This window comes from Eleutherodactylus coqui, chromosome 11 (assembly GCF_035609145.1).
Source record: "Eleutherodactylus coqui strain aEleCoq1 chromosome 11, aEleCoq1.hap1, whole genome shotgun sequence".
NCBI lineage: Eukaryota > Metazoa > Chordata > Amphibia > Anura > Eleutherodactylidae > Eleutherodactylus > Eleutherodactylus coqui.
Window position 1 is genome coordinate 64,845,897 of NC_089847.1, and position 16,774 is coordinate 64,862,670.

Genomic DNA, 16,774 nt, shown 5'->3' on the forward strand with positions numbered 1-16,774 from the left:
GTTGAGAAACTGTTTGGCTAGTAGTAACTGTAATGGAAAATATTTGAATTAAAACTGCGCAATGACAGACAGCATTGGGTTTTCCCCAGCGCGCAACATTGTATCCACCGAGCGTCTGTGTGCGGTAGGTACTGTTGGAAGCCAAACCACAGACCAGCTCATATGCCAAATCCACTCCATATCGCTTAGGACTGTGCTATTACCCAAGATGGAAACATTGGTCAGGCACAACGTGATTGTGCTCTTGAGTTAGAACGTATCCTGGGGACTGGCTTGTGTTCCAGGTATCGCTCATACTAGGGCATTGCAACCAACCTGCTTTATGCTTCAAAGCAGACAGCAGCTGACGCCAATGATCAGCGAATGCACAGGGCCGGGCCTCCCTGCCCTTTCATGCGCCACCGTTCAGACATAAGGCCTTGCCCATAAGCATTCCCCAACCTACAAAAACTGAACCTACCTGCCTGCCTATGTACCTACCTTATTCTTACCCATGGAAGAACTGAGCCTACCTTTTAATAAATGGTAGCAGCAGCGACCAATCAGATTTTATAGGCTGCTGTTTCCCCCTTTAGGGTGACTACCCACTCCTGTTTTTTTTCACTGCGAAATTCGCAGCGTTTTTTTTCTGCAGGGATCTATGGGACTTGTAATGTTAAAATCGCGGTCGCACAAAATCACGATTTTGCGGTAAATTGCAATTTTGCGCAATTTTAACATTAAGTCCCATAGACCCCTGCAGAAAAAAAACTGCTGCGAATTTCGCAGTGAAAAAAAAAACTGTAGTGGGTAGTCACCCTTATGGGCTGAATAAAACAGCCATTCTGTCGAACATACAATTTGTCCGGCTGCTGTGGCATCTTGGGAAGATAGGCCAGTACATTTCTGCCCACTTCCATTTCCAATGGAGACTGGCTGTAAATGGCTGCCGTGCTCTAGTATTTATGGTTCCAAGCTGTACGTGTCATAATAGAGCCTTAATGACATCACGATGCAGCTTCAACTGTCAGACATCCAGGCTTATTACCTACAGTCTATCTATGAGGGTTAAAATTCTAAGTACAGCACCAATCCGGCCCACCCCACTTGCCCCGTTGCCGGCCGTAAGAAGAGACACCACACACAGGAGTCTGGTCTAGCTCCTCACACGGGAGAAAAAACTGCGCACTTTATTACAGATTACATGAGATCTTATACCCTCTGCCCTCTCACCACTAGGGGGTGATGGGCTCATAACCATATATGGGCAGTCCGGATTTGCGGACTGAGACAGTGAAAATCATATAACAGTCATGTACATTTGAACATCTTGATATCTTGTTCCAGCGCTTCTGGGAAATCGGCCAAGTACATGCGGCCTTGTGTCTGGTTCCGTATCTTCTCTGAATTTCTTAGAACATCTCTCTCAGCCTTGGGATATCTGATGTAAGGCGAAGTATTAAAGTTTTTTCTCATTTGGAATTGAATAAAACTTGCATACAGGTATAAAAGCATGAAAAACACATATGGCAATATATATATACCCTCACAAACCCCCCTAAAAAACTTAATATGGAGATCAAGCATCAGACCTTGCACTCTTCCTCGGTCGTCTCTCCCTTGCGTCAGGGTTTCTCCACTGCCCGTAAGTCCCTACTCCTAAAAGGGAAGGGATCCCTACCTAACCTCAGAAGGAGGCCATGGATTCCCTGGGCTTATTTCCGGGCCTCCATACCCTCTATCTGTACAAGTTAACACCCCACAGGGTGTGCCCTCGCCGGAACCTAAGGTCTTCTGCACTTTCCCTAGGCAAATGGGAAATCCACTGACAGTCCATCTTATGAGACTGAGGCAGACACAGTACTAGTCCATCTCTCCATTCTTCTGGTAACGTATCTGGTTGGCATTATCGGAACTGGCTCTTCATCTTTTTCAAACAAGGGAAATTTTGGTCACATTAAAGGGATAATACACAAACAGGAAATTACATACCCCACCTCTTTCTGTTAAAATCATATCCAGGGCTACTCTATTTTGGAACGCCATGGATGCAGTGGGCCCTAACTGGTCAGCTAACCCTTGCAAAAGCATCTCTAGTGTAGTTTACAAACCTCTGCTGATTGTAATAGATATAATTCATCTAATCTACATTATTAACAGTGACAATAGCAAATAAGGACTCAAAACTTGCTTTAACCTGATCTCTAGAATTAAATTCATCTCGCACCCCCCTTGGCACTCCTATTGTATCTATGTGTACATGTGGATCAAAGTTACCACCTGGAGTGTCAATGTCTCTCCTAGCACGATGCGGTGTTGGATTCTCACCCTCAGTGTAGGCTTATTGCACATTTCATTATATTAATTTGTTCTGTAACAGGGGGCTAGTGTACAGTAGTCAAAGGTGTGTGTTAGAGGAATTATAGCATGTAAAGGATATACAGGATCATTAGTTTTTTCAGTGCGAAGTGTGGATCCAAGTGGGCTTTCCTTCGAGCTTGACTGCAGTTGGGATGGTGAACAACATCTGGTAAGGACATTTAAAACCGGGTTTCTCTCTCAAACTTTTTCACATAGACCCTGTCACCTGGTTTCAGATAGTGACACTCATCTGTAGGACCTGGGATAAAAGCAGAGACTGCAGAATACATTATTGACAATTCCTTGGAGAAACCTAGGACAAAATTAACAAGAAAATCATTCCCCAAACTCAGCTACTGTGGCATGTATCCTCCTGGAAAAAAGAAAAACTAATGGAAGACACTCAATTCAAAATTTTACCATTTTCTTCATTGCCTTTTGTATCTACTTTCCCACTACTCCGTGGATGGTAGGGTGTGTGAAAAGCCTGGAATATACCCAAAACAGACATAATGTGTTGCATTATTTCACCTGTGAAGTGTGTACCTTTGTTTGACTCAATCACTTCCGGTGCCCCATATCTGCGGATTACCTCATTCATGAGCTTCTGTGCGATTACCTGCTTATTTATTTTGGTAACAGGGTAGGTCTCCAACCTGAAAAGCATTAACAACAACAAGCACATATTCATGCTTCCCAACAAGTAGGAGCTGAGTGTAGCCAATTTGCAATCCCTGAAATGGGTAGAGTGGTCTAGGCAAGTGTGGTGTGGCAAATTTACTTCTGCCCTGTTGCTTTATGGCAAAGATCATGCAAAATTGGACAAATGATGCAGCAGCTACAGAAAACCAAGGAGCCACCCGTCCTTGTTCAAGCGTTGACATCATTGTTGCTTTGAGAGGTGCGTCTTTCCGTGCGTCAGCTGGGCCATCATTGGGCACAGGGACTATGGTAAGCAAGTTCTGTTGACTGTTCACCATACGCCGTCCCTTTTTAGTCCATGTGTAGTTTTAGTCAAAGTTCAAAGCTATAATCAAAGTCCAAGTTCATATCAAAGTCCAAGATTTTTTATCAAAGTCCAAGATTTTTATCAAAGTCCAAGATTTTTATCAAAGTCCAAGATTTTTATCAAAGTCCAAGTTTAGTCAAATTCTTCTTTTCTTCTGTCTTCCACGGCTTGAGGGCCGCTGCTTTTGCTGTGTGGTCTGTGATGGCGTTGCCTCTTGCTTCTCCGGTGTAGGAATTGGTGTGAGCTTTCCACCTTGTCAGGTAGAAGTAGGGCCTCCGTGAGACTGCACCGCTGCAACATTTTTAATTGGCTGTCCCGCTGTGGTAAAAAACTGTCTGGCCTTCCATGTTGGGCCGTAATCATGAGCTATGCCAAATGCATACCGGGAGTCAGTGTAAATGTTTGCCGTCTTACCTGTGGCCACTCCACACGCCTCCGTGAGTGCTTTTAGTTCCGCTTCTTGTACTGCGACATGCGGAGACATTCTGCTTTTTAGGACATCTTGTTGTGTAACCACCGTATATCCAGTGTGGAGTCGTCAATCACCCTGGGTACCATCTATAAAAAACAACTCAAAATATGCATTATTAACAAGGGCTTTCAGTAACTTTTTTTTTTTTTTTTTTTTTAAACTTAAATTTTCTTGTTGCATCAATGCTAGACAATCAGACTGGTATTCTATTTGAAAAAGATTAGAACCTTGTTGCAAAAAATTTAAAAAATTCAAAAAATGGCTTGCAAAAAATTTAAAAATGGCTGATTTGCAATACCTAGATCACCTATGCCTTCTCCCCCCCCCCCCCTTTAAACCAGGGTACTCAATTGGAACAATAGTAGCCGGGTTTAAGTTATTATAACATTGTAAAAAGATTTGATGGATGCAGATAAGGCCTGTAAGATGTTAGCACCTATAACAGAAACATGAGTTACACCGGGGAAGAATAACCTACAAAACATCTACTAATATTTGAAATGTGAGATCCCTTTAAGTGAATTCATTATTAGTCTGTTCCTGCCTGCAATTTCTTATCAAAATCTGAGACAGGAGAAAAAAAAACAAAACAAAAAAACTAGCTGCTCAAAATTCTCCCCCCTCCCTTGTGCAGGAAGGATGAAACATTACTACGTACTATTACATCATATAGCTCCACCCCTTCGATATTGGCACATTGCGTCCGTCTTCTCAACTTAATTTCAGCTTAACCGTCTACACGTCCACATCTCAACCAAGCAAAGTCCCATGCATGGGGTAGGACTTTTACCCCCAGTCAATTTCCACATCACACATTCCACCACAGCCCGAACACGGGTCACTAACTCACATCCATCCATGCGCTCAAGTCTGCTCCGTCGCCCCCCTTTAAAGGTGTACCAGTCCATACAGATGCATGGACAAAAAAAGTTTGACAAACATACATACATCAGCTGAAAAACACCGAGGTGAGTGCTATAATTTTTATAAAGTACATAATTCTATTGAGATGAGATTGTGAATGAGCGCTATCTTTGACAAATTATGTGAAAAAGTTTGCTGAGTGACTGAAATATTCTATATTTCTTATCTACTGAAGCTATTATATGCTGTATTAAACACTGAAGTGTTTTAGAATCTGTGACCCTGAATTTGGAGTGAATTCTGAAAGCCCCCACTTTTTTAAAATAAATCTGTTATCTCTCCGCGACTATGAAACACATACTGAATAATTTTGAGCTCAAACTATTGCCTGCATTTTAAAATCATAATTAACACATATGCTGGGACCTTGCAACATTCATTTTCAACCCCTGTATAAGTAAGAATATAACTTAGAAATTACTATATTTCCCTGCCTACTAAGACAGTATAACTAATTAAATTCATTTCAATTCATTGCAAGCAAGCCAAGATATTAACCAAGGATGTTATTACATTTGCTCTCTCGCTGTTATCTTCCTGACCTTGGAAGGCTACACAGAGTCGCAGCTATATGTCAACAGCCTCTTCTCCCCTAAGAGCAAGCTGTTAACTATTTGCACATACAGTATATACATATACACACATATATCCACCTAGTATGGATTATACATATTATCTATTATCTATCTTGTATTATACACATTTCCATCTCTTTGCCAAAAAAAATCATATGCATTGTAACTTACTTATCGACTTTGCCTGCTCCCCTTATTTCTCTCCCCTACCTAACTGCCAATATAACCTTCAATAGACACTCTCCTGACGCCCTCTTGATCACTTACTGTACTTTTCAACATTTCACTTACGGATACTTTCTTAAACAAATAATGTGTACATACTTTCTCTGACTGTCTCTCTCTTTAGCAAACCTTGATCTTCCAAGGCACCTCTCGGTCCTAAAGACCTCCTCCCAGACACCATTTTGTAATCTGCAGTGCGGGTCGGTGTCACACATTTTCATTAGAGTTTTCTTACATTCTACAAATTCATCCACACGGCGGCAGCCCTTGAGGGGCTCTATCTTCTTTAATAAGGTCTTACGCATATTACAACAAAAACAACAAAAAATAACACGCTCCATAGAATGCATCCCTCTTAATTTTCAAATTGTCAGCCCCTTATATACCGGCAGACAACCGAGGGTCCCTTCTCCTTATGGAACCAGTCCCATAAAAATGCATCTCTCTGAAATCAAATCGCTAGCCCCATATATAAGGCAAACCGACCGAGAGTCCCTTCTTTCTATGAGACATCTCACAAAATGCATCCCTCTCTGCTAAACCATTAACAACTAACTAAACTAACCTGAGGGTCCCTTCTCTTGTGAGATTAAATGAAAAGTAAGAGAAAAAAAAATTCTGCAGATACAACAAACAATCAACCAATCTCCACTATCGCTAAAACGCTACGGACTTCAAAGTACAAATAAACTACAGACTAGTTTCTGGGTGAGCCATTGGTGCGCATATCACGGTCAGTGGTCCATGAAGGCAAACCCGGAGCCCACACGAGTTACCGTGTAGAACTCTTAACCCAACCCGTCCGGTCACAAACCACAGATAGTCCCTCCTGCTGCAAGACTTCGCAGTGTAAAACACAACATAAATATATGTTTGTCTTACCTGGAGTTCTAAGTGAGTTGATCAGGCTCGGTTTGCAGTAGGACGGTTTCTCAGTAGCGTGGATCCGGGTGAATTGCGCTGTAAGCTCCGATTTTACCGCCCCAGTTGGTTGCGCCATTTATGAGGGTTAAAATTCTAAGTACAGCACCAATCCGGCCCACCCCACTTGCCCCGTTGCCGGCCGTAAGAAGAGACACCACACACAGGAGTCTGGTCTAGCTCCTCACACGGGAGAAAAAACTGCGCACTTTATTACAGATTACATGAGATCTTATACCCTCTGCCCTCTCACCACTAGGGGGTGATGGGCTCATAACCATATATGGGCAGTCCGGATTTGCGGACTGAGACAGTGAAAATCATATAACAGTCATGTACATTTGAACATCTTGATATCTTGTTCCAGCGCTTCTGGGAAATCGGCCAAGTACATGCGGCCTTGTGTCTGGTTCCGTATCTTCTCTGAATTTCTTAGAACATCTCTCTCAGCCTTGGGATATCTGATGTAAGGCGAAGTATTAAAGTTTTTTCTCATTTGGAATTGAATAAAACTTGCATACAGGTATAAAAGCATGAAAAACACATATGGCAATATATATATATACCCTCACATATCTAGCTGTCTCTGTGTATAGATAAATATCTATATAAATATATAGAAATACATATATATCGATAGATTTTTATGGATATCTAGCTAAATATATGGATGCATGCATATATAGATATATAGTTATGGAAGGCTAAAAAAAATGACGTACTGTCCGTATAATTTCTTTAGCCTATGATGCTTTTTATCTTTATTATTCTTAGTATCGCTATGAATGTCATCCCAGGAGAAGGCTATAATACACCACAAGAGGTTTAAGCGAATCTTGCTAATTTTAGGGAAAAGAGTTCTGCACAGGTTTGAAGACTGCAACGCTGTATTGTGGGTGCCCGCAGAAACCTGCCAGGGACTGTGCCTTGTAAGTGAATGTCACGTCGCCAAAACCAGTAGAAGGCCGGGTTGCAGGCGAAACCTTTTTCAGGTACAAGCAAGAATTTTAGCGGAGCTAACCAATCCCGCTATTTACACTTTTGCCTGCCTGCCTGCCTGCTGCGGATTACTCTAGGGGTTTTCCCCAGCTTGCAGCTTTGTATCCACTGAGCATCTGCTTGCGGTAGGTAGAGTTTAAGGCAAAACCACAAAGCAGCCAATATGATCAGACATAAGGCCTTGCCCATAAGCATTCCCCAACCTCCAAGAACTGAACCTACCTACCTGAATTGTAAGTACCTACCTTCTTGTTCTCCATGAAAGAACTGAGCGTACCTTTTTAAAAAATGGCGGCAGCAGCAGCGACCAATCAGATTTTGTAGGCCACCGCTTCCCCCTTACGGGCTGAATAAAATAGCCGTTCAGTGGAACATCCAATTTATCTGGCCGCTGCAGCTTCTTGGGAAGATAGCCTAGTACATGTTTGCCCACTTCAATCTCCAATGGAGACTGACTGTAAATGGCTGCCGTGTAGAGATGAGCGAACACGTTCGGCTCCGCCCCTTTTTCGCCCGAACACCGAACCTTGCGAACACTTCAGTGTTCGGGCGAAAAAGTTCGGGGGCCGCCGTGGCAGCGCGGGGGGGTGCGGCGGGGAGTGGGGGGGAGAGGGAGAGAGAGAGGGCTCCCCCCTGTTCCCCGCTACTGCCGCCCGCGCCGCCGCGCATCTCCCCGCCCCCCGGCGGCACCCGGACACTTACGCGCGAACACTGCAGTGTTCGGCAAAGCGGGTGTCCGGGTGCGGATGTGTCCGTAACGGACACGTTCGCTCATCTCTACTGCCGTGCTGTAGTATTTATGGTTCCAAGCTGTTTGTGTCATAATAGAGCCTTAATGACATCACGATGCAGCTTTAACTGTCAGACATCCAGGGTTATTGCATACAGTCAGTCTATCTGTCTCTGTGTATAGATAAATATCTATATAAATATATAGAAATACATATATAGCGATATATATTTTTATGGATATCTAGCTAAATATATGGATGTATGCATATATAGATATATAGTTATGGAAGGCTAAAAAATGACATACTGTGCGTATCATTTCTTCAGCCTATGATGCGTTTTATCTTTATTATTCTCAGTATTGCTATTAATGTTATCCCAGGAGACGGCTATTATACGCCACAAGAGGTGTAAGCGAATCTTCCTGATTTTAAGGAAAAGGGTCATGCAACGGTTTCAAGAATGCAACGCTGCACTGTGGGTGCCTGCAGAAACCTTCCAGCTCCTGTGCCTTGTGAGTGAATGTCACGTCGCCTCAACCAGTAGAAGGAACATCAAGTGTGAGTACCAAAGCCAAGTTATGCTTTTTTGACAGAGAGTCAGCAGAGGAGAGGAGGTAGAGAAAGGGAGAAGTTCAGTCAGAAGAAACAGTAGCAAGAAGATAGTGGGAATAAGCAAGAAAGAAGCAAGTAAATCTGAATAGTCAAGGCCACAGAAGTGAAGCTGGAGTGTAAAGTCAGGAGGATAAGAAGGGGAAATTCAACCCTAAATTCTTAAATACAAGAAAAGTGTTTCTGTATCTCAATTATCATCTGCTCAATTAAATATAAGTCAAGTTGTGTAACTGCTGCAAAGTAAAGAACTCCCTCGCTCCCAGCTTATAAAGAGTTAAAAGTGTTTTACCATCTAATCCTGCTTCCTGGAGTTCCTACCCACCATCTACAACATCTGCACTGAGGTACCACACTACACTCTCCAGAGGCGAGGACTACTACCCTCATTTTTGTTTTGTTCTCCACTTTTTGTAAATTATTATTTTTGTTCGGAATGGATCCCTACCTGTATATGGACTGGCGTCATGACAAACAATACCTTTCTCTTTCCGACTCCACAGGTAGCACCTTAAGTAAGAACTGCCATTTACCACTGTGCAACGCCGCACCAGGCCACGTTTTTCCATCGGAGAGCAGCAGCCATGCCACCGTGACTGCCATCATTCCGCTGCCCCCCTCCTCGGTCTGGCTTGCTGCATAGATAAGATTGAGGCCCAGTTATAAGCGGCTTTATTGGCATGGCTGTGGTTTAGCGGGAGACTTAAGTGCTGTGTTTTAGCACTGCAGTGCAAATACCGCTGTTGCCAGGGGTACGTCTGTGAAAGTTTGCACATGTTTTCCCTCTCCGAACATGTGCTGCCTAGGAGTTAGGGTAGCACCACACACTGAAATGGAAAAATCAGGATTAGGTCAGTTAGTAGATGACAGAAATTCAAGAAGTTCAGTTCTTGAAAGATTCAGTTTGAGATAAATAGAGGACCTGATGTTACAGACAGCGAACAGACAATCAATGGTGTTTTGCAAAACCTCCTTTCAAAACAAAAGAGGAGCAGGAGTATTACAGATAAGGGCTCCTTCACACTGGCAAGCGCAATATTGGGCCATGTGAAAGCCCCTTTGATGAGAGGCATTTTCATGTGAAAACAGCCTTGCATCACTTTGGGGATGAAAGGAATCCCCACCGCGACAAAGGATAATGGCATGGGATCACAAAGTTCTCCCATTGATTTCAATGGGGTGTGCTGCTGCCGCCGGCTCCATTGGAGAGTATAGGCGATCTCGCAGCTAGATAGGAAATGCTGCAATGTATTTCTTGCATCGCATCCCGGTGCCATGCAGGAAAACATCACTAATGTGAATGAACCCATTCAAAAGAATGGGGTTCATATTTGTGTGAGATTTGTGCATCTCGCAATGCACAAATCTCACAAGGTTTTCACGCCAGTGTAAAGGTGCCCTGAGAGTTATATAAAGCAAACAAAAACAAGTGTGCCTGCTGTATTCTAAAATATGCTGTTTCTTAAGCCGGCCTCACACAAACAGATTTCGGGCTCCTTTAAACGGGTGTATTTTTCATCAGGATTTTGAGCCAAAGCCAGGAGTTGGACATACAGAGAGAAAGTATACTAGAAAGATTAGCATTTCTTTCATATTTTGGACCGGCTCCTGGTTTTGGCTCGCAAAATACTCATTACACGTCCGTGTGAAGGAGCCCTTCTATAGCGGAATCCGTTGTCGGCATCACACGGAGAATCTGCAGCAAATGGCTTGCATTGAAATGTATGTAAAATTCGCTTTTTCCTTCACACTCATGGAAACAAATTGCGTATTCCATGAGCTGAAGAAAATCGCAGCATGCTCTAGTTTGTTGCGGACTCCATGTGGACAGCATCCACTGAAGTCAACGGAGACCGTCCGACCCGCAGCCCATCCGCAATTGACACTGTGGATGGGCTGTGGATACTCACGTCATTGCCTAGCAATGGCACGTGAAAAAAACTATTGTAAAAAAAAGATGTGTACTGCACATGACCGACAGCAAGCGTCCGCGGTCATCCGCAGTACAGAAATAGCAGGTACGCGGTGTCGCTGGCCTGGGTCGCAGCCAGATTCTGCTGCGGGAACCCGCATGCGGAATCCGGATCTTTCATGCGAGTCTGGCCTTAGGCCCAATGCTCTGCGGAATCCAGAGCGGGCACTCACTTCTGGATCCTGCAGCAAATACTGCTCATAGACATGTTAAGCCAAAACACTTTACCATGCCCACAAGCGGAAATCAACTGGAAAAAAAAAAAAAAGCACAGCATCGCAGGGGGAAGCCTTGCATGGACAGCTTCCATTGCTGTCGATGGAAGCTGTCCGTCCCGTGGCACGTCATTCTCTGCACTGAGCATGTGAGGCGGAGAGAAGAGAACAGGTGCACAGGGGTAACAGGGTCCGATTCCACTGCAAGATCTCGCAGTCGGAATCCGACCCGGCCGTGTGCATTTGGCCTTAGTGTGTGACTTAAGATTAGTGGACATTGCTGAGTGCAACTTTCCCTATTAGATTTGTATTTATATCCTAGTCCTAGTAATCTTCAAGCTTATTTATTGTAGCTATATTGTTTCTTTTTTCCTAGACATTAAATATGTTGTACCGAGGAGGTGTATTGTTAAACATTGTTGGTTTCATTCTCCATTGCTTTACACAGGTGATTAAGGGCGGAGTTAGCCAATCAAGGTCTAACAAATTGCATCTGTGGGACTTTGTGTCATTTATAAACATAGGAGGAGATACATCATATATAATGCAAACAAAAGTGATTGTGCGAGCTTAATGTGCATGCTGTATTCTAAAGCCCCATTTACATGGCACAAACTGTTGGGCAAACGATGCCCCACATCGTGTCCTAGTGAAGCTCAAAACCCATCCCAAAAGGGACAACCCCTCTACTTGCATGAGGCCTGGTTCAAAATCAAAGGGGAACCAGAGTACAGAAACTGAGGACAAACAGTAACTGACAACAAGTAAAAGATGAGAAAACACATTATACAAAACAGAACACAGGGAAGTAACCAGAAGCCAGACAGACAAGTAAATTGAGCACACTGCCATCACCAGAAATACTGAAATGTAACCAGTACTTCCATCCAGAAAAAGCTGGATTATATAGGGAAAGGGAAGAAGCTGAATGGCTAACAGAGCTGTCAATCAACAGCCATTACTTCAGCTAACAGCTGCAGGACAAATTAACTTGAACTAGTCAGGACAAATGATATTAACCCTAATTAGTCAGGATAGAATTGACTGTAGTAAAGTAACGTGACGCCACCATTTCTGAACCGCCAAAGCCTTTTTAATTTTTTGTCGAAGGGCTTGTGTGAGCACTCGTTTTTTGCGGCAAGTTGTGTAATTTCTATTGGTACTATTTTGGTGTATATATGACATTTTAATCGATTTTTATTAAATCTTGTTTTGGAGATGGAGTGACCAAAAAAGTGCACATTATTATGTTTGTTGTTGTTGTTAGCTGTTATGCTTCACGACCCTCGGCGACCCTAAAGGCGAGCTCCCTTCATGTTTTTTTGGGTTTTGCACTGCTTATTTCAGTTGTGTGATATCCATGCCAGCATCAGCTTTGACAGTATCAAGCCATTGTGTTCTTTAATGGAAATTATGATTACCAGCTAATATCCAGAATAACCACAGTGTGCCACCTTTGTTAGCGTAGGTGCAGTGACCATCTGCTTGGGAGACCCAAATGCAGTCTGGTAGCCTGATGGTTCATTTTCATTGTGATCTACTCCACAGTATCAGTCAGCCCTCGCGCACCTTCATAGCCAACATTCACCCCTCACATAATTGGCACATTATAATAACTGATGTGCTCCGCAGTTTCCACATCAGTTATTCCCAATGATGCCATTTGTCCACTCACAATACACTTTTACCACAGCAGCACGCGAACAGTTCACAAACCCTGCTGTTTGAGAAATACTGCACCATTGGCCCGAAAGCCAATAAGCTTTCCTTTTTGCAAATCTGATAAATTGCCCCTTTTACCCATGACAGCAATAAGTGAAATGTGAGAAGACAGCCTACCTTATATACCCAGCAAGTCAACCCACAACACCTCATTTCCTTCATGGGTTACGCGCTGCCAATGTCGAAAGTAGGAGGTGGTCATAATAATGACTCAACTGTGTATTATGCTTATTAGGTGCCCCTAAACGGGCACCCTTGTGATTCTGTCAAGTGTAAAAACAAGGAATGACATAAAACTAAAAAATAATAAGTTATACACACCTGTTCAATTCCCCACTGCCATCCCAGTCCTTCAAGCTGGGCTTTGTTTACTTGGCTGCAATGGTGACGTTCTGTATATGCCACTTTACTACTGTAGCGAATCACTGGTCTCAGTGATTTATGGCTGCAGCAGTAGGACCAGAGCGGCGTGGATCAAACAGATCAGTATGCCTTGTTTTGTGACATTTTTTGCATTAACATATTTTTTTAAATAACTCAGACAATCTTTATACTATTAAGGCCCAATGTCCACGGGCGGATTTGATTTGCGGAACCCGCGCGGGAGATCTGCAAATCAAGCCGCCCAAAGGAATGCATTAGCAACCGCAAAACAATTTTAAGTATGTGGATGTGGTTTTTTTTTTTATTCCTGGCATGCGGATCACACACGCGGGAAGAAATCGCTGCATGCTCCATTTTTCTGCGGATCCCGCGGGACAGCTTCCATTGAAGTCAATGGAAGCTGTCCGATCCGCAGCACAGCCACAGCTGACACTGTGGACCTGCCACGGCACAACGGGAAAGCAGGAGATTTTTTTTCTTTTTTAAATTGCACTGCGCATGCGTCCGCAACGTTCCCAATGCTTCCGGACACATCCGCTGTGCTGAAGAAAGAAGATCCAGCTGGCACGGAGGAGACCCACACTGGATCTGGACAGGTAAGAAAATGTATTTTCCTGTCCATGTCTGCGGGTACGGCTGGATTCTGCTGCGGGATTCAGCAGTGGAATCTGTGCGTGCAAGTGGACATGAGGCCTAAGTCTAAAAGGTCCCTCTCATAGTTAGCTCCTATACCAGCTGGTATTGGTAATTATGTTTAGTTATTGACAAAAATCTGCTTACTTCATGAGATCCACAGGTTTCATTTTTCCCAGTTTACATCTGGGTAGTTAAAGTCCCCCGTAATAACCACCTCATTGAGATTTGCCAACTGATCTATTTGCCTTAAGCCAGTTTCACTCAACTGTATGCGTATTGCTCTTGAGCATCTTGCATGGGACAGCTTACAGACACCGTCTATGTGATGTCCAATCTACATGGGCAACAGTAATAGTATGTATTATTCGTAATACAGGGGAAAATAGGACTTGCTGTTTTTTTTTCACATGGACTATCAGTCCATGTGAAAAACCTCTTGTGTATAGCCTCGTTGGCTATAATGGGTCCATGTGCTGTCCATGAAATACAGAGAGAGCACACGGATCACAAATACAGCTCGCTGAATAAGCTCTTAGTAAACGTTTAAGTGGATTCTGTTAAATTTGGTTGCCTATAGCAAACTCCTTTTAGTATTGGACATTTGTTTTTCCCACCCTGTATTTCCACACATAGAAACCCCCATATTCATTTCCTTCACATATATATCTTCCCGGAGTTATTTATGTTTACGGTACAAAACATCTTCATGTATGTGATAGTATGTAGCAAAATGTGATTGTTCCCAGCAAGAAGAACCACATAATCTTGCAGATATGATACCATTTAATGGCTAACAAAAATACATGATGTTAATGCGAGCTTTCGAACCTCTCGGGCTCTTCTTCAGGCTTAAATGAAATAAATCCGAAGAGGCATGCATATTTATACACACATACTTATGACAAGGCACAGATATGGATGTGATTGGTTTGCACTTCATGGAACTAGTGCTACAGAAACAGAAACATTTTTAACCAGACACTGATAAGGGAGTAAAGGTTTTATGGTCCCTGAATTACTGTTGGTTTGTATAAATATCCATGCCTCTCCAGATCTATTCCATTTAAGCCGGAAGAAGAACCCTTCGTTGGTTCGGAAGCTCACATTAACATCATGTATTTTTGTTAGCCATTAGAAGGTATCATATCTACAAGATTACTTGGTTTCTCTTGCTGTGAACAATCACATTTTGCTCTACATGGTACAAAACCTTTGTTTTCCTTATACAGTTCGTAGCAGCATTATTTATGTGAATAGTGTGTATAACTGATACCTTTTATGTATTGGTGAATGATTTCAATGGTTTCGTTCTCATGAGCGTTTTTCTTGCATGATATTTCTACATGCGAGAAAAGATAGGCCTTGCCCTACCTTTCATTTTTTTTCTGCATGTGCAACAGCGCAGAGTTTGAACTGCAGAAAAAAAAAATTCTTTGGACTTGTTTATGCGCAAATACACTCCGTAGCAGCGAGCTTATTTATGCATATGCTCGTCTGTGGAAACCCTTATGCATTAACCACCTGATATAGCTAGGTACTACTTTGTATATAAATTCTTACAAGTTACTGTAATGTTTAATATGTTACGTTTGTGACTGAAGAACAAAAACATTTTACATTTGTTCTATAGCACAGATGAATAATGAATAGGTATGTCACCTGACCAGTTAAAGGAAATGGCTACCATGTTATGTAGTCGTGGCCGAGTGGTTAAGGCGATGGACTTGAAATCCATTGGGGTTTCCCCGCGCAGGTTCGAATCCTGCCGACTACGTGCATCTTTTAGTAAAGAATACAACTTTAGCAAAATCAAGTCCAGAAGAACTGCTATATGTTTCAACATGTCCTTGCTGCTATATGTTTCAACATGTTGAAATTAGGTAAAAAGTAGGCTATAAATCTACCCTGCTCATACGCATCTCTTCATTAAAATTTTATTTTTGCCTATGCATTCCTGTAGGTGTCACTGCTTCTATTGGCAATCTTGACGGGTTCTAATGTGTGCTTAAATTATATCAATAAATAATGACTGCAATTGTTTTTCTAAGAATAAGAAAACCATGTGGAAGCCGTGCCATATAGCTTGCTGATTTAAAGGATTTTTCTGGAATTTGACTATTGATCAAGACAGGCCATCAATACCATAGTGGATTAGCAGAGGTCTGCTGACTAGGACGACTGCAAGCCACTATTCTGGTGTTCAGAGCTGCCAGAAACACACAGTTCTGTACACTGCAGTGGTTCAGAATGGTACTACAGCCACAGTTCCCTAATAGAACTTTGCCTACAGTACCATTCTGGCCTCTGCCGAGTGTATGGAACTGTGGTGGCACATAGCAGCTCTGGTAAAAAGCTGATTGTCTGGGGTACTGGTTGGCAGACTGCCAGCAATCTACTGTTGATGATCAAACTTGAGAATTTAGCAATAGTTCAATTCTGGAAAACCCCTTCAAATTTTGCTTTTGCCTCTTTGGTCTGCTGCGGTAATGTCATCCAAACAGAGAAGGAGCAGAAATATTACAGAAAAGTGCTATATAAAGCAAACACAGGTGCGCATGCGAGCCGAGTGAGTGTGTGTGCTGTATTCTAAGTGTACGGTATTCTAACATGTGCTGTGTCTTAAGTGAGTGACTGGGGATTAGTGACTAGTAAGCCATGTTTCCGTTATTCCTACTGCCCTGTTTCCTCGAAAATAAACCCTACCCTTTTTTTTGGGGAGGCTTGAAATATAAGCCCTACCCTGAAAATAATCCCTAGCTGCATTACATTAAAAAAAGAATACATTACCAAGCAGGCTCAGTCCAGATCCCTCCTGCTGCTCTTCTGAGCTCCGACATGCTTCTGGCAATCCTCTTGCATTGATTGGTTCTTCGACTGCTGCTCAGCCAATCAATGCAGCACTCGATGAACCAATGCAATGGCGGTGATTGGCTCATCAGGCACTGCATTGATTTTCCAATTCATAAATTCCACCTCCACAACGCGATGGCTTTGCAGCGTTCGAGGAACCATTCACAGCCATCGCATTGGTTCATTG

General features: G+C 42.9%; 1 non-coding gene across 1 annotated transcript; it reads left to right on the forward strand.

Moving 5' to 3' along the window:
- Positions 1–15,429: 15,429 nt before the first annotated feature.
- TRNAS-UGA (transfer RNA serine (anticodon UGA)) lies at positions 15,430–15,511 on the forward strand. The gene has a single exon. It is a non-coding gene; the product is annotated as a tRNA-Ser (tRNA).
- The last annotated feature ends 1,263 nt before the right edge of the window (positions 15,512–16,774 follow it).